At 49.4% G+C, this 25,219-nt stretch overlaps 1 pseudogene; it reads right to left on the reverse strand.

The window, feature by feature from the left end:
* Nucleotides 1-18,058: 18,058 nt before the first annotated feature.
* LOC132371089 (methylosome protein WDR77-like) lies at nucleotides 18,059-19,101 on the reverse strand (annotated as a pseudogene).
* Nucleotides 19,102-25,219: the final 6,118 nt, after the last annotated feature.

The following is a 25,219-nucleotide window of genomic DNA, read 5'->3' on the forward strand; positions in this document are numbered from 1 at the left end:
TGCAGGGGTAAGACGAGCCCAGGGTGGCATCAGGAGCCAAGGGCTGGCTCTCCATGTCACCTTCTCCATTTGATGAACCAGTGTATGAGCTGTCGGGGGCAGGGGGCTTGATATGGAAAGACCACTGGCAGGCAGTTGAGAGATACGATACCAGCTGTGTGAACTTGGCCAGTCAATCTCTGTTCCGGGGTTGTTGGAAGGGACAAACAAGATTGTGGGTGTTGAGAAGCTTTGTATGCCATAAAGTGTGGTGCAGAAAATGATCGCTAAGATCGATGCAGCCCTTACCAAGTGCCAAGTGCTGGACTTAACAGCTTTCTGTCTTTCAACTCTTATAATCCTAACAATAACCCAGTGATATAGGTACTACTGTCCCCATCACCCGTTTACACGTGAGAGTGAAGACTCGGACCCAGGCAGACTGGCTCTAGAGTTTGTATGGCTTAACCACTATTCTACATTGCCTTTCCCCGTGACCATCTTCGCCCTGTCTTGTTCTGTGACCTTGGGCCAGTCTCTTCCCTTCAATGTCCCCAACTCCATGTTGGGGGTTGGGCCAGATGAGCTCTTTAATCCTTCAAGATTTGGCAGTCGGTGGTTCTGGAAGGGAACTTCCAAGAGCGAGGAGAGGACAAATTTTTCCAGCATCTCTGCCCCAACCCTGCCCCTCCTTAGTGGGTAGACTGGCAGGCTCCCCTTTGCCCTACAATTATGGGGCCAAGGGAGCAGGTGATGCTTAGCCCCAGCCTGAAATACCCACTGGTCACTGGGGGTCACTGAAATCTGCGTGCCAGGACGCCTGACAACAGGCGGGCAGGGCCCAGAGGGCAGCAGGGCCACAGCCTGCTGGAGCCACACCTCTTCGTTCCTACCCACCCACCCTGGGCTCCCATCTCCTCACTCAGGGTCAGTTTTTCTGGGCACCAGGCCTGCTCTGGGGCCTGGGATAGGGCTATTTCTAGATGTCCTCCTTGTCTCCTTTGCCTGGGCCTTCGGCCAGCTCAGGTCACCCACATAGACCCCACACACACACGTGCGCGCACACACACACACACACTGTCCTCTTCTCTCTCTCACTCACCGCCACTGACTTGGTGCCTGGCCCTGTGCAGGGTACTGACAACCAAAAGATATCTCACACTTGACTCTCACTCTTTTGAGAGATGGGAGAAGTGGATGCATCTACAGAGGATGACAATACAGAACAGCTATCACTATCCCAGGGGGCTGTACACAGACCGTGGGAGACCAGAGGAGGGAGCTGCTCATTCTGCCGGGAGGGTCAGGGAAGGCTTCACATAGAAGATACCCTTTGGGCAGAGTCTTGAAGAATACATCAGAGTCTGCTGTGTGTGGGGAGAGGAATTGGGAAGGCAGAGGAAGAGGGGATAGTTAAGCAAGGATGAGATTTTCCTGCTGATTGATCTGGGAGGACGGCAGAGGATAGAAGTGACAAGTGATGAGACTGGGAGAATAGTTTAGGGCCAGACATGAAAAGGCCTTGTCCATCATGGAGTAGGTGGCCTTTCTTCTGAAGGAATGGGGAGCCATGGAAGGTTTGGGGCAGGGCAGCACCATGATGTGACTTGTATTAAGGGAAGAGTTTTCTGGCTCTCGTGGAGGCTGGACCGGAGACTGGTTAGGAGGCTGTGGCAGCTGTCCCAGTCTGCTCACCCATGCCTGCAGCCAGCAGGAAGGGGAAAAGGGGAGGGGACACACCTCTCCTAATGAAAGGCATGACCTGGCAGGTGCACACGTCTCCTCTCTCGGCCAGAAATTAGCCACACATCCACATGCAAGCGAGTCTGGGAAACATGGTCATTATTCTGGACTGCCTGTTGGTCTAGAAAAAGGAGAGAATGGATATCAGGGGACCAGAGGTCTCTGACACAGTGGTTAAAAGTCTCTCTCTGAAATCAGACTTCCTGAGTTTAAGTCCTGCCTTACCACTTACCAGCCATGTGGGCAGGTTACTTGCCCTCTCTGTGCCTCATTCACCTCACCTGAGGGTACAGTGAGCTAACACACCCCGTCTTAGAGTGGAGCCTGGTACATAGCGAGGCCCAGAGCTGTCTTTGGCTTCTGAGAGAAGGGGTTGTTTTGGGGACACGTGCTGCCTGAGTCCCCTGCCAGAGCTGAGGCACCCATGGGGGCTGATGTATGGCTAGGGCACCCAGGATTATTTAGCCCCTTCCCTTAAACCCCATGGTTTAGCTGAGGCAGAGAATGCTGGGAGCAAGGGCGTGGGGGTTCTGGGCAAAGAAAGGTCAATTTTGGAGGGAATTCGAGAATAAGTGGCCCAAGGAAAAATACCCCTGGACCCAGGAGCTTTGGAGGCAGCCCAGCCCGGAGCCCCTTCCACTCTCAGGAGAGCAGATCTCCCAGGACCAGGAGGAGGTGGTTAGTTTTGAGTCAGGGGCACTTGAAGCAGGGCTCAAGGGCTCAGACTCATAGCTGCTGTGTGACCCCAGGCCTCCAACCATCATTGCCCCTCTCCTGACCTGGGTCTTCCCATTTGGAAGCTGGGGATCACTTATTCCTGCCTTCCTGCCATGTGACTGTGAAGATTAGAAGTCAGTCCTGGCTCTGGAATTGGTTGCACCTGCAAGGCTGAGCACCTGGAGGGATGGGTTGCTGCAGACGACAGTGCGCCCCCTCCTGGGAAGGCAAAGCCTTGCAGTTCCGTCCTGCTGTGCCACCGATCTTCTCCCTCGTTTGGCTTGTGCTCCCTTTCCCAGGCTACTGGCTGTGAAACAGGGTGAGATAAGTGCTGATGTGGGAGGGAGAGGAGAAGAGCCTAGAAGGATTGGGGTGGGAGGGAGGACTGGGGAGAAGATATAGCAACTGCAGGAAAAAGGCAGAGTGGTAAGATTGAGGGCTCGTGGGCAGGGACGAGAAGCTTAGCGTGAGTGGAGAGGTGTTTAGAGTTAGCTTTGGAGGGACCCGTTCTCCCCATATTCAGGCCCAGATGTGGAGCTTTCTTAGGGCAGGCACTGTGCCTTATTCATCCTTCTATCCCCTTCCAGGACACCGCGTAGACCCCCACCAAAAACAGGTCAGCTATCAGAGTTCGTTGGTTCACTCATGCCCCACCAAGCCTTCATGAAGCCCCCTTCCCCCCAACCAGACTCTGCTTAGGGGAAGATCTGAAAGGCAGCCCTGGGAGGAAAGAGATGCCCTGGGAGACAGGAGACTGGGTCTCAGGCAAGGAGTCCTTGTTGCCTTGCTCTGTGACCTGGGACAAACCACATATCCTCTGGACCAGTCTCCCCATCTGAATAGCACGAGGGGGCACTGCGGTTTGAGAGCCATTGTACACCAGAGAATCCTGTCTTCACACGAATTCTTAGGTGGAAGTCCAGGAGACGAAACAAGCAAAAGGGAGCTGCACTGCTGAAGCCAGGAAGGGGTCTTGAATTTACTTGTGTGCTCCAGGGGGCCAGCAAGGCCAGTGTAAAGAGTGCCAGGATGGACACTTGGATCTCTGGGCCTGGCAGTCCTGCCTGTTCTTTCTGCAGCCTGGGGGTGGGGACGGGGATGGTGGTGGGCAGATGGGTATCTAAGCAGCTTTGGCGAAGAGCAGGCAGAGCCCCTCCCCAGGTTGCCCTTCTATCCCTGCGAACCGGCCCTGCCCACAGTGGTCCCCTCTGGGGTCCCTGGGCTGGAGGGAGGGACCCCAGAGAGAGCCCTCAGATTCCAGGGCCTCTGGATGCTTAACAGGGTTTGGAGTCCTGAGTAGGAGGATGAGGAGAGGGGAAATGAAGGGGAACCACAGGATTTGGTGTCAGGAGGCTCCTGGTGCCAGCAGGTTAAGAGGTCTGGAGCAGCCACTGCCCCTCTCTGGGTCTCGGTTTCCCTGTCTGTACAATGAGGGATGAATGCAGTGATATCTTCAAACCCTTTGTCACTTGTGACTGGAGGAAAGATGGGGGTGGGGTTGGAGATTGTGCTGTCATGCTGAGTTTCCCAAGAGAGATGGAATCCTGCTTGGAATTCAGAGGCAGTGATGGTGGGCGTGGCATCAGAGGCATGGAGGGGGTGAGGTGGGCTGGCAGGAAGACTGACTTTGAGCCTGGGCTCTGTCACTAAGTTGGTGTGTGTTGTCCCCTCTCAGGGCCACACTTTCCCCATCTGTCTAAGGGGACCAGGTGCTCCCAGATCCAGGATTCAGTGACTTTCTGGAGTCAGACTGGGACAGGGGTCTGGAGCAGGCCCAGGGCCAGGGTCCCATTTTGCAGAGCTGGGAGTGGCTGTCATCAGCCATGGGAACCTGAGAGTCAGGTAGGACGCAAGTGCTGAAAGGAACTTAGGGGTCATAACATCCAACAGAAGGGTAGCCAGTTGCCCAAGGTCCCAGAATGGGTTGGGGGCAGAGCCAGGCCCAGAACCAGGACTCCTGACTGCCCGTTTCCTCTTCTCCTCACAAGAAGCCCTGATTGTGAGGTGCAGGAGCAATCTGGGAAGGGGGGGAGACTGACCCCCTCCCTGATCCCTGGGGGGCAGGGAGGACAGAGGGGACACGTGTGGAGCTTGTGGTGCCCAGTGTTAAGCCCAGCTAGCATAGCTTCCTCTCCTCTCTCCCTGGGACTGGTGACCTGGGAGGTTTCCATTGCCCTTCCTATCCTCCTGCAGGGCGAGGGGTGCAGTGGGGCATCGGGATTTTGCAGAGACAGAGGGGTCCTGACTGGGGGGGAGGTGAGGCTGGGCTGGGGGGGTGCAGGGAGGAACTGAAGACAGAGGCTATTCCCTGTGTCTGGGGTGGGGTGGAGTACTGCCTTGTAATTTCTGGAATTCCCACAAAGACCAGCATTCTAGTCCCCAAGTCCAGAGGAAGAGACATCCCAGACATGCACATGCTGGGACCTGGGACCTGGGACCCTTTGCTGCAGCGCTTGCACTTGTGCAAATGTCTCCTGGAGCAACAAAATACAAAGAAACAAATAACTGTGTACATGCTGGCAGTTGGGGCAAATTATGGACAACAAGATACAAAAAGACCAAAAACTCAACTGCTACTTCTGAGGTGTCAGGAGCAAAAGCAGGGCTCTGTGCATGATCCCTGCACACAGCACCACCAAGGGGGTGGGGAGACCACCCAAGCACCCCTCTGGCATGACCCATGAACCACCCCCTACCCTCACCCCACTTAAAGGACCAGCTCCTTCCCCCCGCAACCCCACACCCCCCGCCCCCAGGGAGCGAGCATGGGAACATGTTACTTGTTTTCTCTCTCTCTCTTTTTTTTTAAAAATTAATTAATTAATTAATTTTTGGCTGCCTTGGGTGTTTGTTGTGGTGCGCGGGCTTCTCACTGAGGTGCACGGGCTCTAGGCACGTGGGCTTCAATAATTGTGGCTTGCAGGCTCTAGAGCGCAGGCTCAGTAGTTGTGGCTCACGGGCTTAGTTGCTCCGCGGCATGTGGGATCTTCCCAGACCAGGGCTCGAACCCGTGTCCCCTGCGTTGGCAGGTGGATCCTTAACCACTGCGCCACCAGGGAAGTCCCTTTGCTCCCTCTTGCTGCAGCATGAGTCCCAATAAAGCCTTGCCTGAATTTCTCTTATCTCTGGCCTCTTATCAATTTCTATTGATGAAACAGTCCAGGAACCTGGGTCAGTAACACAACCGCATGTGACCTCACATACACACCCTACTAGACGCCTACTCACATATCCCCAGCCCTTGACTGGTGACATAATTGGTGGGGCCCAGTGCAAAGTGGGCCCCTTGTTTAAAAAGTATTAAGAATTTCAAGGTGATGACAGCAAGCATTAAACCACGAGTGAGGCCCTTGTGAGTGCAGGGCTCTGTTCGACTGCATAGGTCTGACACCCATGAAGCTGACCGCACCCCTAGACCCACCACCACTGAGGCACACGCTCCCTTCCCTCCAGAAACACACAACTACACCAGCCCCTGGGTTGCTGGAGCCTCACACTGAGCCAGAGCCCCTCCCAGCTGGGCAGGTCCAGCTGCCCCTCATCTGGGCTGCACGATCTCTCCCTCTTACTAAACACAACTGCCCCCTTACACACACCACCCTTCCTGCTGGCGTGGGGGTGAATGATAGAGGAGAGGGTGATGCCAACTCCTCCACCCATTATGTGTGCCAGCCTGCAGGGACGCAGCTGACAGTGAAATGCCAATAATAATATACCTAACACTTGTTGAACATTTACCATGTGCTAGGCACTTCTAACACTTTATAAGTATTAACTCATTTAATCCTCACAACTTTACGAGAGGTATTGTAAGTTATTGCCACTTTACAGATAAGGAACCTGAGGCACAGAAAAGTTGAGTCACCTGTCAGATCACACAGCTAGTAAGGGAACTGGGATTTGAACCCAGGCTGTCTGCTCTAGAGAGCCTTCTCTGTCGGTTATTGCCATGGTGCTGGACCAGGAATGTATCAGGCACTGTGGACCCAGATCTCTCAGGGCCTCTTGTGAAATGAAGAAAAAAGATGATTATGATGCAGCATCACCTCGACTGGGATCCATGGACAACCCCGGGAGCCGCAGCATGGTCACCAGACGGCAGAAACACAGATGACTGTCTTTATTACAGTCTCAATATTTAGAAGATGTATGAGCTAGAGACATATTCGTTTTTTATCTTTTCACAAACAAAAATGTCATATATGTAATGAAGGCATTTTCACTGACAACTGTGTACATGGTTGGATCATGGACAGTCCACATGGTGGCCAGCTCTCTAGAAGGCTTTCTCATGAACTGGAATGAAGGGAAACCTGCCCGGCCAGCAAGTCCTGTTCATCCAACTGGTCTCCTTTAATATCATAGACCAGACTTCCCTGGTGGCGCAGTGGTTAAGAATCTGCCTGCCACTGCAGGGGACATGGGTTCGATCCCTGGTCCGGGAAGATCCCACATGCTGCGGAGCAACTAAGCCTGTGAGCCACAACTACTGAAGCCCGCCTGCCACAACTATGGAGACTGCATGCCACAACTACTGAAGCCTGCGCACCTAGAGCCTGTGCTCCACAACAAGAGAAGACTCCGCAATGAGAAGCCCACGTACCGCAATGAAGACCCAATGCAGCCAAAAATAAATAAATAAATTCATTAATTTTAAAAAGTGTTAAAAAAAAAATCTTAGACCTTCGGGAGAGTCTGCCCAGCCCATGCCCACCCTCCTTCTCTCAGAGTTTCCCCTCCCCACTCGATGTGATCCTTGAGGCCCCATCTGAATCCTTGGCCCCGCTCCTGCACACCCCTGGCCGTGACTGATTGGTCCAGGAATGCCTACCTGCTCCAAGCTGGCCAATCAGATCTTTTGTCTGGGGATGGTGGCTCTGCCTGTCAACCCACTCTGGCTGGTCTCTGACCTAAGAGCAGGTAAACTTGTTGATTATAAACCAGCTGCCTTCACCTTCACTGCTGTTTGCACAAAAGAAAAGAAGAAGGAAGCTGTGTACAGGGGAAGAGAAGAATGAAGTAGTGACGAAGGGATATGTGGGGGGAGAGGGGAGCTGGCCCTCCCGCTGATGGCCACAATTGCTCTTCCTCCCCGGCATGCATCCCTAGGATAACTCCTGCTGTCATGTCAGTTAGCCTGAGAAATTGCTGTTCCTTGCGGTCCAATAACCTTATTTAAGTTTAAACTGGAAAATGGCAAAGAAAAGTACCACAAAGCCCCTGAATGTGTTGGTTTTATTGTCATTGTTGAAAATGACAGATCCCAAAGCCACAGAGCTATCTGTGTCCTGGGAGTGTCCCCAATGGAAACACGAGGTCATCTGTCTCTTTGTTTGGAAAATGCTTCCCACAGTGGAGAGGGCTTCCCCAAGAAGAAATGAAACCGAGTTCCCTTACCAAGTTTATGATTAATCTCTCTATCCGAAACTTTATTCCCTTTCTCGTCCCCTCTGACCTCAATCCTGTGCTAACTGAACACTCATCAACCAGAGTCAGATGACTAAAATTGCTGTTGTCAATAACATCATTAATGTACTAAAATTACTATTGTAAGATATCATCATCAATGTACAAATTCAGGTTGTTTCTCCAGAAACACCTGGTTTCTCCAGAAACATCTGGTTGTTAGCCAGATGAGCTAACAGACCCCCACCCCAAGCCCACCCCAGCCGCGGACTACCTGGCCAGATAATCGTAAACCAGAGACATCCTGATTTCTGAAACTATAATTGATTAAGAGATGCCACAGCACCGTCACTAGGCGATGATTAATCCCAGCCTCTTTGTTCTTCCCCTTTAAAAAAAGCCCCTAACTCAAAGACCAAGTTGGGGTGGATCTGAGGCTTATCTCCCACTCTCTTGCTTGACATCCTGCAATAAACCCTTACTTTGCTGCCAACTCGTGCTGTCAGAGTTTATCTTTCTGCACTGCTGGCACACGAGCCCTTTGCCTGGTTTCAGAAATGTGCTTTGCAAAGGACTTTATCAAACTTGGGCTGTCCAATGGTGTGCCAGCAAATATTTGACAACTGGTGCCTCAGAAATCCAAATGTATACATTATATACATATGTACATATATATTTATTATAAATTTTACTGATAAAGTGGATGCGTAGAACACAATTTACAAATAACTGCGCAATGTAGGAACTCTTGATTATAGATTCCATATAGTCAATTGATTCTCCAGAAGGCTTTTGTTAATTTTTGCTGAACTGTTGTATGTCTAGTCAACCTATGGTTGCAATTCAATCCAAATTTGAAATGAAGTTGCATTCCAGTCTGCTGTACTAACTCTTTTCCCCATAAATTTATTGTCATTAAATCTGATATGTGATCTACTGTTACACTACTCCCTCTCCTATAAATATATTCATTAAACTGAAACCTCTTTCAGCTTCAGCACTTTAGTTTGCACTGTTAATATTTCATCCATCACTTTCCTTAACCTAGAAAGTCAACAAAACAGCAAATCAAGGCCCAATTTGTGACTTTTGCCAATTCCCACCTTGGCCGACTTCAAGTTACCAATGTGATATCACAAAGCAGAGTTGGGAAGAGGTGTGTGGAAGCACATCATTCATTATGCCAAAGTTCTCCTATTCAGTTACAATAGATGCAGATAACCTCAAGAGAATAGAGAATAGTAAAATGTAGTAAAATCAGTAGGAAGTCGTGAGTTTTGAGTATTATCTTTATTTTAATATTTCCTTTTTTAATTGAAGTATAGTTGATTTACAAAGTTGTGTTAATTTCTGCTGTACAGCAAAGTGATTCAGTTATACGTATATATACATTAGTTTTCACATTCTTTTCCATTATGATTTATACCAGGATATTGAATATAGTTCCCTATGCTATACAGTAGGACCTTGTTGTTTATCCATGATTTAATATCTCTTAATTGTAAATTTATACAATTTAATTTTTAATAATGACTGTTCAACAACCTGAAATCGCAAAATTCCCCAAACTTTAGCAACTGGCTCCTGAAAGCTGGTGTGAGCCAGCTCTGGCGCACTGCTGGATTTGTCTCCATCCAAACGCACCCTATGGGACGTTGTCAACAGAAGAGGCCCCATGACTGGAGAGTCTGGTGAAGCTGTTTGCCCTGGGAAAGTTTGAGCTGGTTTGTGCCTTGGAGCAGAGGAAGAAACTTGCAGCAATGACTCTGTCAAATTCAAGGACACATCGACGCAGCCAGTTTGGCAGGGCCATTTTGATTCCTTCATATCAAAACATGAGATTTCTTTTTTTACTATTAAGTGCTCAACAGACATCCTTGACCCTTGATCTCAGCCCCTCTCTGCACCCCACTCTGTGTCTGAGACTCACCCCACTTATCACAGTCTGTAGATGCCTGTTTTCAACCCAGGCACCCAGAGGAGAAGCCTTTTTGTTTGTTAGGTTTTTCAGTCTCCATCACAACTTGTTTGTCCCTCTTTCCCAGGGAAAAGCGGAACTTTCACTAAGATTGCTATCTTTGCGCAGCCAATGTGACAGGAAAAATTGTTTAATTTTAGAAGAATTCAGTACCTGTTTTACTCATCCTCACCTTTCAAAACCCTACTCACGTCACCTCCCTTCTGATATTTCATTTTCCAACATTGCTATGGCTATGACTTGTCCATAATCCAATTGTACTTGTTCAGACAAGAGTGTGAATGTTTGTTTACTAATCATTGCCCTTGACTAGGCTGTGAATTTTTCCTCGAGGGCAAGGGTTGTGTCTGTCTTGTATGCTATTGTGTGGCCAGTGGCCAGTACAGGATCTGGCACTGAGGATTTTCTCACTAAATATGTCAAATTAAAACACCTGAATATATATTCAATGCCATGGGGCCTCCTATAAGCCCTGGGAGATGATTTTGAGCTAGTCCTTCCTTTAAGGAAGCTCTCCTTGAGGCCCCTTGCACCTCCTCTTAATCTCCCTAAACACGTATTTCCCACTTGGACCCCTAAATGTCAGAGCCAGAGGGGTCCTGAGGCCATTTGGTCCCATCAACTTGTTGTGCAGATGGGGAAACTGAGGCCCAGGGAAGGGCAGGGACTTGCCTGAGCTCACATAGCTCATTAATAGGGTGGAAACCAAGTCTATGCCTCCCGGATCAGGCTTCATCCTATAACTCCCTTCTTAGAGACAGGGGAGCAGGCCTAGAGAGTGGAAGGTGAGCCCAAGCTCACACAGCAATTGAGGGGCAGAACCAGGGCCCGGCAATTCTCCTGCCCCACCCAGATCTCCTCGGGACCTTTCCCTTCCTTTGAGGCCTGGCAATGAGACTTGTGGGTGCCGCCTCCACGTACTCAGGGTCCGGGATCAAGGCTGAGGTGGGGCGACTCCGTGGGTCCTCATCTGGGAGTGGATGGAGGCATGCACCAGTTTGTCCACTAGGGGGCACTAGAGAGTCCAGCTAGGAGAGCGGTCAGCTCACTGAGCCTCCAGCCTTGGTTCATGTGTACTTGGGCCAGATGGGAAAACCGAGACCCTGGGAGGAGAGGGACTTGCAGAGTCACCCTGAGAGCCAGAGGGAGAGCTGGCACTTGACCCGGGCTTCTTGAGACCAGTCAGGTGCATTCCCTGGGTGGCTGACCCTGGCCTGGGGGCGGGGCTTCTCTGCCCTTTTGCTGTCCACTCAGGCCAGGCTGCAGAGCCACACCCCGCATGCATGACGTTGCACCTCTCCCTGGTACACACTAGCCAGTGCTGAGTCACACCTTGCTTCATCCCTGCTCTGTCTGAGGTCCCCCACCCCACTGCTGCCTCCTGGCATCAGCACAGGTCTTTGTGGTTTAGGAAACATTGTCACTCTCTGCTTACCTGCTTTGTCTGCGTGGAGAAGAGGGTGGGCCTCGGGTTAGGCTAGGGAGGTGGATTCCAGTCAGACCAGCCCCTCAACCTCAGACCAGGTTGGTTTCACATCTCTTTGGGCCTCAGTTTCCTTATCTGTAAAGCAGAGATGATAGTAGCTCTTATCTCTCAGGGGTTTAGAGAGGGTTAAATGAGATAGCACATCAAGTCCTTGGGAGCTTTTTATCAAGACTGAAACCTGCATAGCATCTGGGAGAGATGTGAAACTGCCTTCACCTTACAGATGACAGACTGAGGCTCAGAGAGGTCAGTGAGCAATAATGCAACTTCCTAGTCGAGGGCCAGGTATGATTGCCAGGCCATGACTCAAGGGTGTGAGAAGTAGCACTTTCTTTTCTTTAGCCCAGGGTTGTGTCTCAGTTGGGGTGGGAGAGGAATGTACGTAAAGCTAAGGCTTGGGTAGGCCCATGTGTTTCCCAGCCATGTATCTGCATGGGTCGCCTTGGTGACACCATTGCCCTTTTTGCTTTTTTTTTTTTTAATGTTGATTCATTCATTTATTCATTTCTCTTCTGTGCCAGGTGAGCAAAATGGGCATCCTCCCTGTCTCATTAGGAGCGTCTTGTCTCGTGAGGTTCCATCAAGAAAACATTTCTTTTTTGGTCTTAAGACTCATGCAAGATTCCGTCTATGCCCTGGTTCTGGGTCAGTGATTAGAATTGCACCTTCCCTCCATCAGCTCTGCCAACTGGTCAACTATGTTAATCCTTCAGATCTCAGGGTTTGGTTTTTTTTTTGGTCCTTTTTGCTTTAAATGGCCCTTCCGGGGCCAACATCTCTCTCCACTTCTTCTGGGTCATACTGGAGGGCATAAGACTAGTTCTGCTGAGCTGGGGGGTCACACTGTGGTTTGGGGGGGTCATTCTGGTAGGTCTCCCTTTGGGGTCTGGCTGCAACGTGCAGGGCCCTCTCAGGGCCCGTGATGTCTCTGCTCTCACCACTGTCTCCATCCTTCCTCCTGTTCCAGCCTGGGGAGGCCTTTAGTCTGCTTAACAGTTTCTCTTGCATGGGAAGCGGGAGAGTAGGAAAAGGGCAAAATATTAGGAGAAAAACAAACAGATCAATTATATCAATACATATTTCTGGAGTGGCTTTTATGTACCAAGCACTGTTCTAGGCCCTGGGGTTGCAGCTATGAGCAAGCAGACAGTTTCTTCTCTCAAGGGGAGCTGGGGCGGGCAGACAGTGATGGTCACAATGGCTACCCTTTATGGAGCCTTACTATGTGCCTGTGTCATCTCATTTACTCCTTCCAACAACATAATGACATGTGTTACTATTATCCCCATTTTATAGGTGAGGAAATAGAGGCACAGAGAGGTTCAGTAACTTGCACCAGCTAGTAGATAATAGAGGTAGGATTCTGAGCCAGGCAGTCTGAAAATTAAAGAAGGTCATGGGGTAGAGAAGGGCTGGCCGTGCATCCAGCTGGGGAGGACACTTCTAGCTTCCTGAGTGAGGAGGAGGGGTTTGAGCTGAGGGCCGCCTGATGGTAAGAGGCAGACATGCCTGGATCTGGGGAATGAACATTCCAGGCAGAGAGAAGAGCAAGTGCAAAGGCTCTGAGGTGAGAATGAACTTGACTTATCAAGGTCTGGAAGGAAAGCCACTGTGGCTGGGAGGTCAGGAGTAAAGGAGAGAAAGTAGCAGGAGGTGAGGGGCGGAGTAGACGGACCCAGGTTGGCAACATTGAACTCCGTGGGGCAGGGAGGTTGCAGACATCTGGGCTGCTTCCCTTGTGCGGGGCAGGGCCAAACCCTATGCCCATAAACCCCAAGAGGTCATTATCTCCTGCCCCTGGAGGCAGCTGGGGCACCCATGGCTGGGGCCTATTCTAACCTCTCATTGGTCCTGGGACCCTGAGGACTATCCAGGTGCCAAGGGGAAGGGGGCCAAGGGTGGGCTAGGGTGGAGGGCCTGGGCCCCAGAGAAGCCTTATTTCTGATGCGGCACCAGGCAGGAGGTGCTGACCCCTGGGTCAGAGACCTGAGGTCTGTCCCAGTGGTGGCAAAGGCATTTTGATTGGAGTCATTAAGATCACTCAGCCTTGATGGCCTGGACTTGAGCCAAGCTGTCCTCATTGGCTCCCCTTGACTTCCTGGCCTGACCTCTCCCACCACCCAATGACAGGAGAGGCCCCTCTGGAGGCACTAATTAGCACTCCCTCTTCTGGATTCCAGGGCTTTCTCCCTGCCCCCAGTCAGGGAAAGAGCTCCTTTTGGAGACCAGCCATTGCCTCTGCCCCCCACACGCACCTTCTCCCGCATCCTGGGGGTTCAGCTGAGGCCAGTGCAACCACATTTCCCAGGGCCTCCTGGTCCTTCCTGCCCACGGGGAATTTTCACCCATGTCCCCTCTACTGGGAATGTTCTTTCAACTTTTGTTTACACTGAAAATTCCTCCTATCTTATTCCTCAAGATAGAACAGGTGAATTTCTTCCTTCCTTCCTTCCTTCCTTCCTTCCTTCCTTCCTGTGTTCCTTTCCTCCCTCCCTCCTTCTTTCCTTCCTTCCTTCCTTTCTTTCTTTTCCTCCCTCCCTCCCTCCCTTCCTTACCATCATTCATTCATTTTATTTTTTATTTTTTTAATAAATTTATTTTACTTTATTTATTTATTTTTGGCTGCATTGGGTCTTTGTTGCTGCCCACGGGCTTTCTCTAGTTGCGGCGAGCAGGGGCTACTCTTCATTGTGGTGCACAGGCTTCTCACTGCGGTGGTTTCCCTTGTTGTGGAGCATGGGCTCTAGGCGCACGGGTTTCAGTAGTTGCAGCATGCAGGCTCAGTAGTTGTGGCTTGTGGGCTTAGTTGCTCTGCGGCATGTGGGATCTTCCCGGACCAGGGATCTGAACCCGTGTCCCCTGCATTAGCAGGCAGATTCTCAAACACTGCACCACCAGGGAAGCCCTCATTCATTCATTTTAGTCATACATTTTGGGCATTCATTTATTCAGCTTCCACCAGGCACTGGGGGCACAGAGGGCGTAGGACAGATTCTGAGGTCAAGGAGTGTATTAACCTGTGTGAGAGGCAGACGGTAAAGAAGCAGGACAGGCTACATACGTAATGGACGGGTCCCAGTGCAGAATAAAAATGTGAGACCCCTTGTTAAAAAATCATTAAGAATTTCAAAACGGTGACAGCAGAGCATTAAACCAATCGAAGGGTGCTTCCTAACTAGGGAGCCCTTCTGCAGAGTTCGTGTCCCCAGAAAGCTGGTCCCGTGAACGAACGATTCCATCAGACATGTGGTGGCGAGCCTGGGAGTCATCCAGGGGGAGGGGATGTCCACAAATGGCCAAAAGCAGAAGGAGAGAGATGGAAGGACTCATTTTGGAAACTGCACGTTGTCCGGACGTGAAAAGGGGCCAGAGGAGCAGGCAGGGTCCAATGTAAGGGAGCGGGTCTTTACTCCATGGGCAGTGCAGAGCCACCTAAAGTTCTAAACAAGGGTGTGATCAGATTCTTCTTCTGAAAAGATTATTCTGGGACCAAATAAGAAATACAAATAAAAATATATGAAAAATATAAATAATAATACATATAAATGTGAAAAAATTTCCACTTCACTAGTAATCAAACAAATCAAAAGTAATGTTTTTAACTTTTTTTTTTTTTTTATTGCCACGCTGTGTAGCATGCGGGATCTTAGCTCCCTGACCAGGGATCAAACCCGTGCCCCCTGCAGTGGGAGTGCAGAGTCTTAACCACTGGACCACCAGGGAAGTCCCAAAAGTAAATTTTTTTTATTATCAAAAAGTGTTGTTTACAATATCAAAACTTTGGAAATGACTTTAACCCACACAGATCAGGCTGGTGTCCTTGTCCTCACAGCTCCTGAGAGGTCTGTTGGGGTTCTCCGGGGCACATGGTTGACATGGGAGACATTCCAAGGAGGTTGACTTTATTTGATGATAAGTAATTTCAAACCTAATTTTTGTGTTCAAACAAACATGACAATCACACCACATGGCCACAATAAAAAATATAGACAATGACAAGTGTTGACAAGGATGTGAAGCAATTGGAACCCTCACCCATTGCTGATAGGAATGTAAAAGGGTGCAGCAACTTTGGAAGACAGTTTGGCAGTTTTCAAAATGCTAAACAGAGTTACCATATGACCCAGCAATTCAACTCCTAGGTATGTACTCAAGAGAAATAAAAACATACGTCCACACAAAAACTTGTTTATCAATGTTCATAGCAGCATTATTCGTAATAGCCCCAAAGTGGAAGCAATATAAATGTCTGTCAGCTGATGAACAAATAGAATTTTTTAAAATGCTTTATTCGTATAATGTAATGTTATTTGGCGATAAAAAAGAATGAAGTGCTGATACATGTTATGATATGGATGAACCTTAAAAACATTATGTTAAGTGAAAGAAGACTTACAAAAGGCCACATAATTACATTATTTGAAATGTCCAGAACAGATAAATTTATAGAGACAGAAAGTAGATTAGTAGTTGTCACGGGCTGTGGGGAGAGGGGAATGGGGAGTGACTGCTTAACGGGTACAATATTTCTTTTTGGGGTGCTGAAAATGTTCTGGAATTAGATAGTGGTGGTGATCACACAACCTTGTGATTGCTCTAAAACCCACTGAAATGTACACTTTAAAACAAGTGGATTTTATGGTATGTAGAATATATTTCAATAAAGCAGTTTTTTTTTTTTTGAAAAGAAATCATGAATACAGTAGAGCAAAGAATTAGGGTGACAAGCTGTCCCAGTTTGCCCAAGACTGAAGGTTTTCCGGGGACATGAGACTTTCAGTGTTAAAATCAGAAAAGTCCCAGGCAAAACAGGACAAGTTGGTCACTCTGCATAGAATGCAAACTTTACATTTATTTGAATGATCAAATGTGAGAATTTAAAGAAATTTCCTGGTTATATGAGAGGTAAAGCAGGGGGAAAGCTTAAGGAGCACTGACCTAAATGTCCAACAACAGGAGGTAGTTAAATTCATTCATTCATTCATTCCCCACTAGAATGTAAGCTCCACAGGGCCAAGGGTTTTTGTCTGTTTTATTCACTGCTGTACTCTGAGGGCCTAGGACTCTGCCTGGCACACAGTCCATGAATGTTTGGTGAGGAGAGCTGTATGCTAGGTGCCAGTGGTGCATTAGTTCCTCCTGTCCTAGGGCTTAAACTGCCTCGTGGCTAGTTTAATAAGCAGACAAACAAGACACTAGTGGACAGATGAGGGAATAATATAATTTCAGATAGTGATATATGTCATGAAGAAAATAAAGTGATCGAGTGGATCCCTTTAGGCTGAGTGGTCCCAGGAGCCTTGCTAAGAAGGTGACTTCTGAGGGGGGGGACACCCACTGACAGAGCCATTCTCAATGGTGTTAAGAAAACATCTTTTTTTCCTTATTTTAAAACAATGAATCAACTTCTTATTTCACTGACCGGTACTTCTGATTCTCTATCTGATGCTGCATTTAAAATCTTCAGAGTCCCCCAAAACAGCATTCAGTCTTCTTATATCCAGAGACAGGGGCCCAGAGGCAAAAAAGCTCAGGCCCCAGGCTGTTTTCAGGTGGGACAATGGCAGACATTCCTATGCAAGCCTGTGTCAGTTTTTAACTGAAATGCCATTAAGCTCTCCATCCTGAAACTTTTTTCTATGGCATCTGTGGCAGAAATACACTCATCTCTCATACACATAACTCCATGGGGGTGTGGGGTGGGCATTACACAGGTGCCAGCCAAACTTCTTATTCAGCCAGAAACTGGACTTCTGGCTCAGTTTAATAGCAAGGAGATGAGCAAAACTGTGGTGAGTGTGCTGGCTCTTCCTCAAGGTGAACTGGGCTGGATGTGAATGGAAGCACATGATAAAGGTGAATTAAGCTCTATAAAAAAATTAAGTTGCTCCTATCTCTATGAGCGGTCTATGACCTGCTTCCAAGAATCCAGGGATGCCCACATCCCATACCTCATCCAGACAAGGCCAATTCCTCACGCACAGCTACATGGGAAGCATAAAAACCTTTTGTTGGGACTTCCCTGGTGGCCCAGTGGTTGAGACTCCTCGCTTCCAATGCAGGGGTCGTGGGTTTGATCCCTGGACGGGGAACTAAGATCTCACATGCTGCAGGGCGTGGCCAAAAAACCCCAAAAAACAAAACAAAACAAAACAAAGTCTCTCAAATAACGTCTTGCTTTAAAAAAAGTCTTCCGTGCAGATGAACCAGTTTGCAAGGCAGAAATAGAGACACAGATGTAGAGAACAAATGTATGGACACCAAGGGGGGAAACCGGGGTGGTGGGGTGGAGTGGTGGTGGTAGTGGTGGTGGTGGGATGAACTGGGAGATTGGGATTGACGTATATACACTAATATGCATAAAATAGAGAACTAATAAGAACCTGCTGTATTAAAAAAAAAATAAATTTCGAAAAAAAAAGGAAAAAACCTTTCTCTTTAAAAAAAAAATCTTTTATTAACTTTAGGGGGTGGGGATTGGGTCTTGGGAAAGATGTGGGATGGCTTTTTTATTCCCCTTGCCAGCAACAGCTATGTATCTATACACACACTCAGACACACATACATATCCATGTTCAAGGAAGTTTTTCTTCCTTGACTACAGGACCCCAGAATCCAGCCTGCCCCAGGCTGAGAGACAGTGCCTATTAACTGCACAGATCTGACGTATCAACATACTGTATAAGGCTCCTGTGTTGTCTCACAAACTGAGACGGCAGGGGCAAAGGGAGTGGATACTCACGGGGGATTTGCTTTTTGTCTGAAATCCAGCCTACTCGGCAACACTCTTAGGTCCAGGCTCTGGGAGAGGTTCTGTGGGCACGATATGGTGGGTGACCTGACGGTCCCAGCCCACTGGGGTAAGAAGGGAGTGATTTAGCAGGGACAGAGTAGTATCTCTCACAGTCTCTGTGGGCTCGGCTTCTACACCCCTCGGCAATGCCTGAGTCCAGCACAGAAAGTGAGCCGTCTTCACTGACAGAGGCCAGGAAGGGAGCACTGTGTGGGGAGAACACCAGCCCAGTGACACACTGGGAGTGCACAGCTGAGCTGAGGGCACAGCTTGCACTCTTTGTGCCCACAAGGGAGACAGTCCATTCTCATCACCAAAGACAAAGACTTTACTCCGCTGAGGATGCCAAGGCTGGGAGGTAAGAAGGTAGCCAGAGGCACTGCAGCCCATCTGTGATGCTGGCTTGGGGCAGTGGATATCCCACGGTGAAATTCTACTGTCCTCACTGCATGAAAGAAACACGGAGTCTTTGTGCAGAGAGGCAGCAACACAGGTGACCTGCCCAGAGTGAGCTCGGTATGAATTCAGAATCATCTACTGAGCAAGGTCCCAAACCTTGATGCAGAAGTCTTTGCTACCACCAACCGCTTGTGTGCTAGAGCTTGGGACACTGCAGACACGATGTCATCGTGCTCATACTCGCAGAACTTGCTGTCAATGAGTGTCTCATTCTCATCCACCTCCCACAATTCAACAGCACCTGAACTGGAAGCCATTAGGATACCTCTGTCCCCTACCCAAGTGAGGTCAGCCACTCCAGCCTCCGTCTGGACTCCAGCAGAGCAGAAATCTTCCTTGTGGACAGCACAATGGTCCCTAAAAAGCTAGAGGGAGCCAGCCCAGCAGAGGCCACTCAAGCTGGAAACCGTTAGCAGGAATGCCCCGATAGCACACCGCCTCCAACTGATGCTCCATATAGGCAGGTGCATTAGGGGGATGGTTCCACTCCCTGCTGCCAGGGGCACAAGTTGGGGGCTGGGTTTCCTTCCAAATCTCCATGGTTCCAACTCCAACCTGGCCCCAAACTGGACGTCCGCCAGAGATTCAGCTCCGCCAGCCCCCACGTGGTCCCTCCTCAGGAAAACATCTTAATGGCCAGGAAAATGTTCATGGTGAAATGGTACCCTTATGTTCATAGCAGCACTATTCACAGTAGCCAAGACATGGAAACAACCTAAATGTCCATCAACAGATGAATGAATAAAGAAGATGTGGTACATCTATACAATGGAATACTACTCAGCCATAAAAAGTATGAAATAATGCCATTTGCAGCAACATGGATTCAACTAGAGATTATCATACCAAACAAAGGAGGTCAGAAAGAGAAAGACAAATACCATATGTTATCACTTATATGTGGAATCTAAAATATGACGCAAATGAACATATCTATGAAACAGAAACAGACTCACAGACATAGAGAACAGACTTGTGGTTGCCAAGGGGGAGGAGGGTGGGGGCGGGATGGATTGGGAGTTTGGGATTAGCAGATGCAAACTATTATATATAGAATAGATACACAACAAGGTTCTACTGTATAGCACAGGGAACTATATTCAATATCCTTTGATAAACTATAATGGAAAAGAATATGAAAAAGAATGTATACATATGTATGACTGAATCACTGCTGTATAGCAGAAATTAACACAACATTGTAAATCAACTATAATTCAATAAAATAAATTAAAAAAAAATAGGATATATTAAAGTGGGGCTTCCCTGGTGGCGCAGTGGTTAAGAATCCACCTGCCAATACAGGGGACACGGGTTGGATCCCTGGTCCGGGAAGATCCCACGTGCCGCGGAGCAACTAAGCCCGTGCGCCACAACTACTGAGCCCGTGTGCCACAACTACTGAAGCCCGCGCACCTAGAGCCTGCGCTCCACAATAAGAGAAGCCACCGCAATGAGAAGCCCGCGCATCGCAACAAAGAGTAGCCCCCACTCGCCGCAACTAGAGAAAGCCTGCGCTCAGCAACGAAGACCCAATGCAGCCAAAAATAAATAAATAAATAAATTTATATTAAAAAAAGAAAAAATATATATATATTAAAGCATGTTGAGGGTGGGAAGTCACGGGTGATTTCTTTTTACTTTTTTAAAGCATTCTTGTATTTCCCCAATGCCCTGCCTGATGCAAAAATCTGGGGGATTGGATCCTGGGGTGAACCAGACAAATGAGGTCCCTGCTCTCATGGAACAGGTATATTTTATAACTGGGAGAAACGAAATCCAGAGTAAAGGAGTAACGTTATTTTTTTAAAAGATTGAAGAAATTGCACTGGTAGGTGTGCCAAAGAGCCAGCTGGAAGCTGGAGCCTGGGTTAGGAGTTGGACGCAGCAGCTGTGCAGCCCAGGGTGAGAGCGGGGCTTGCTGGGGAAGGAACAGAAAGTCAGGGAGCACCTCTCAACACTCACCCATTGTGTGCATGGGTGTAAGTCCTTTCCCCTGTCTCAGCCTCAGATTCCCCATCTGTTAAATAAGAGGAGACACTAGATGTGTTTCTTGTTTTTAAAAAATTTAATTAATTAATTAATTAATTTATTTATTTATTTATTTATTTTTGGCCGCGTTGGGTCTTTGTTGCTGCACGCGGGCTTTCTTTTTAGTTGTGGCGAGCAGGGGCTACACTTCGTTGGGGTGCACAGGCTTCTCATTGCTGTGGCTTCTCTTGTTGCGGAGCTCTAGGGCGCGCGGGCTTCTGTAGTTGTGGCACACGGGCTCAGTAGTTGTGGCTCGTGGGCTCTAGAGTACGGGCTCAGTAGTTGTGGCGCACGGGCTTAGTTGCTCTGCGGCATGTGGGATCTTCCTGGATCAGGGCTCAAACCCCTGTCCCCTGCATTGAAAGGCAGACTCTTAACCACTGCACCACCAGGGAAGTCCCTCCTTCCCTTTTAAGACTGAATAATATTCCACTGTATGTATATACGTTAGGTAGTTTTGAGTTTCCTTCAGCTCCAACATTGCAGGATTCTCAGTTCCAAGTGGCTGTCCACCCTGGGGCTGATTGCTGCCTGGTGGGTTGGGGACCCTGGCTTCAAGCTGACTTTCCCTCCTGCTTGTGTCACCAGGCAGCCAGGGGAGGACCCCGGGGAATGAAAGGCTTTGGCTAAATACCTGCCGCCTTCTCTCTGGAGCTTCAGGAGCCAGGTCAGGGCCTGGCGCAGGGCAGGGGACGGGAGCTAATGATGGCCTGCCAGAGGCTTTGTCATCCAGATGAAGCTGACCCTGCTCCCGGGCCCCTGCTCCCCGGCCGGCCTGATTACAGAGAGCCCTATTCTTCCCCTCCCCGGGGCCAGGCCTGTCCTCGAAGCAGCCTCTTCATGCCCAGCTGCTCGGGAGCAGCTGCAGAGGTAGGCCAGCTGAGGAATCTGGGGTAGCAGCTGCCAAAATGCACTGGCTTTGGGGCCAGAACAACAGATACCACGCACGGTGAAGCCAGCAGGCTTATGCAGTGGTTCTCATCTGGGGGTGACTAGTAATAACAGCCACTGTTGCCTGAAGTTTTAATATGTTCATCATGTTCCAAGCACTGGACATGAATTATTTCATTTAATCTCACACAGCCCTAGGAGGTTGGTACTGTTAACCCCATTTTACAGAGGAGCAAGCTGAGGCTTGGGGAGCGTAACACAGCTGGTAAGCAGCCCAGCCTTGTTCTGTGATGAAGCCTGATCTCTTACCCCCTGGTTCTGCGACTGGGTGGAAATTTCTTTGGCGAGTTCCTTGGTGGAGGGCAGATGAGGGGGCTGAGTGGATGGAGATCTATTTGCCTTCCCTGCACCGACAAGGGCAGCAACTCTTATAGTTGCTCGGGTTTCTGCTTCCAAACATGTGAAAGCCACTGCTGTAGTTCACCTCATTTATTTTACAGGTGGAGAAACTGAGGCCCTGGGAGGGACAGGGAACTGTCTAGGTTCACTTCAACAGGGTCTATGGCAGAGCTGGGATTAGAACCCGAGTCCAGCCTCCCAGCCATGCTCTGTTTTTGGTGCCCACATGGCCTGCTGGATCTTGTATGTGACCCACACAGGCAGGAGGGCACTCTGGGGCCTCACCTGTTGGGTCTGCTGGGTCTGGACCCCCACCCTTCCTTACAGAAGGAGGGAGATGCAGAGGTGGCCGGCAGTGGTTCAGAGAATAGCAGGCAGGCTGGAGTTCAGTTCTGACCCTGCTGCTACCTTGCTGTGTGGCCTGGGTAGCTCTGCTCTCTGCAGGCCTCAGTTTCCCCTTCTGTACAATGGGGGTTGCTGATAGTTTGAACCAACAGGCACTGGGCAGGGGAGGAAGAGTGGTTAGACAGGAGGAGAGGAAGGGAGTGTATGGAGAGGAAGGGAGGGGCCACGGGGCCGCAGGACACCCTGCCTTGCCCCGCTGTCCTGGGGAAACACCCCAGGTTCCGCCGCCCACACTCCACTGCTGGCCAGGGGACGCCGCTTGGCATGAGAGTGTCCAAGCCTTGGATGAGACAGCTCTTGGTCCCCAAGACTGCCATCGGGCTGGTGGCTTCCCTTCCTCAGCCCCAAGACATTCCCTCGCCCTGAGAACGGTGCTGGCCTCATGGGGACCTAGAGGAGGCTGAGCTCCTGGGTGGGCACTCCCATGGGCGTCAGCCTCACCCAGCCACGTGTGCTTGCATCCCTACAGTGTGTGTATGTGCAAACCCACACGCACGCCTTACACAGCAGGGACTCTCACAGGCCACGAGAGCCCCAAACCAGTTCGTATTTTTGAGGTTCCCAGTAAGTTAAAAATGAAGACATGCCGAAACAGTCTGGCCACAACTGTGGTGTGTTTTACATACTTTTATTTAATAAATTAACATCTTTAACATGCACACACACAAACTCACAAATCCAATGCAATTGAGAGATTCATAAGATCATTGCAGGAATTATAAATGATATGAGTTCACAGTGCTGTGTGGGCCGGTGATGGGATATAGTTTAAAATTGTATGATGAGCATCCTGTTTTTCCATCTTGCGCGTGGTTCCCTGGGACTAGACATCCAGCCTCCTTCGAGTGTACATTGTGTTCTAACATTTTATTATGAAAAATGTCAAGCATCCAGAAAGGTTGAAACAATTGTACACTGAACACCCATATCCTTATCATCTGGAATCTACAAGGAACATCTTGCGATATTTGCTTTATCTCATATCCATCCCTTTTTCCATTCATCCATCCAAATCCATCCTTTCATCTCTCTATCCCTCCACCCGTCCATCTGTTTTCTGATGCATTTTTGAGGCTCATGAATGTGAGGACTCGGTCAAATGACATTCTTTTCCCTCCTCCTTCTCCCTGACAGTAACAGGCCTTGCTGCACTCAAACTCACACTCACACACACACCCCTACATGTAAAACCCTCATAGGCACACACCTCACATGATTCACCCATGTTCTCCAATTCATGCATGTCCTCTCCTTACACATATTGACATGAATTCACATATGCAAACATCACACATAATCATCTGTGCACACACACACATAAAGACACACACACATGCACACACAGTGCCCACATGTGCATTTGTGGCAGACTTTTTTTTTTTTAAATATATGTCCCCTGGGTGCCAAACACTATTTTTTTTTTAAACGCTTCTTTTTTTTTTTTAATTAATTAATTAATTAATTAATTAATTAATTTTTGGCTGCATTGGGTCTTCGTTTCTGTGCAAGGGCTTTCTCTAGTTGCGGCAAGCGGGGGCCACTCTCCATCGCGGTGCGCGGGCCTCTCACCATCGCTTCCTCTCTTGTTGCGGAGCACAGGCTCCAGACGCGCAGGCTCAGTAGTTATGGCTCACGGGCCTAGTTGCTCCGCGGCATGTGGGATCTTCCCAGACCAGGGCTCGAACCCGTGTCCCCTGCATTGGCAGGCAGATTCTCAACCACTGAGCCACCAGGGAAGCCCTGTGGCAGACTTTTGATATCTGTAAAGGGAGCATCCAGAGACCTAGAATCCTCAGGCCTGTGACCCTCGGGTAGTCCATGCCAGGCCCTGGTTTACTCCTCCAGCCCTCGCTTCTGGCAAGTGTCAGGGGCTCCCCTGCAGCTCCCCGCCCCACATGTCTCACCTTTTCCACTTTTCCCACAGTCTTCTCCCTCACCTCCCAGCCACATCCCACAGAGAAAACCTCCCACAAAAGTTCCTTCTGGAGTGTTACCACATCTGGGTACAGAGCCCACCAGACTGCCGCTCCGGGAGGGCAGGGACAGTGTTGGCCTGTTCACACCACATCCCCGGCACATGGCACCCAGCAGGCCCTGTGGCTGGTTGAAAAAGGAACAAAAGCGGCACAGCATTGCATCCCCTGGGCAGCCTCAGGGGCATACACGTCACACATGCTCACCGCCATGCACACACAACACATTCTGCATTCAACCGTGCTCACATGTACATCGTGTGTGTGTCTGCGCTCATGCACACACCTGTCTGCCTGTCTCCATATTCTCCAGATGGAGTCAATTCCAGGATCTGAGTCCTTTCCTAAAGCCTTGGTCGCCTAAGACCACTGTGAGCACATCTGCTGGAGTGTGAGGTCCAGATGTGGCCCCCTGACCATGTGCTCCTGAGCTTGGCCCTGTGCATCTGCATGGCAGAGGTTAAGAGTACCAGCTCTGGGCTTCCCCGGTGGCGCAGTGGTTGAGAATCCACCTGCCAATGCAGGGGACACGGGTTCGATCCCTGGTCCAGGAGGGTCCCACATGCCGCGGAGCAACTGAGTCCGTGCGCCACAATTACTGAGCCTGTGCTCTAGAGCCAGCGAGCCACAACTACTGAGCCTGCGAGCCACAACTACTGAGCCCGCATGACACAACTGCTTAAGCCCACATGCCTAGAGCCCATGCTCTGCAACAGGAGAAGCCACCGCAATGAGAAGCCCACTTACCGCAACAAAGACCCAACGCAACCAAAAATAAATAAATAAAATAAATTTTAAAAAAATAAAAAATAATTTAAAAAAAAAAGAAAGAGCACCAGCTCTGAGAATTCCCTGGTGGTCCAGTGGTTGGGACTCCACACTTCTACTGCTGGGGCCCTGGTTCAATCCCTGGTCGGGAAACTAAGATCCTGCAAGCCGCATGGCGCGGCCAGAAACAA

Source organism: Balaenoptera ricei, chromosome 1, assembly GCF_028023285.1.
Source record: "Balaenoptera ricei isolate mBalRic1 chromosome 1, mBalRic1.hap2, whole genome shotgun sequence".
In the NCBI taxonomy this organism is placed as follows: Eukaryota; Metazoa; Chordata; class Mammalia; order Artiodactyla; family Balaenopteridae; genus Balaenoptera; species Balaenoptera ricei.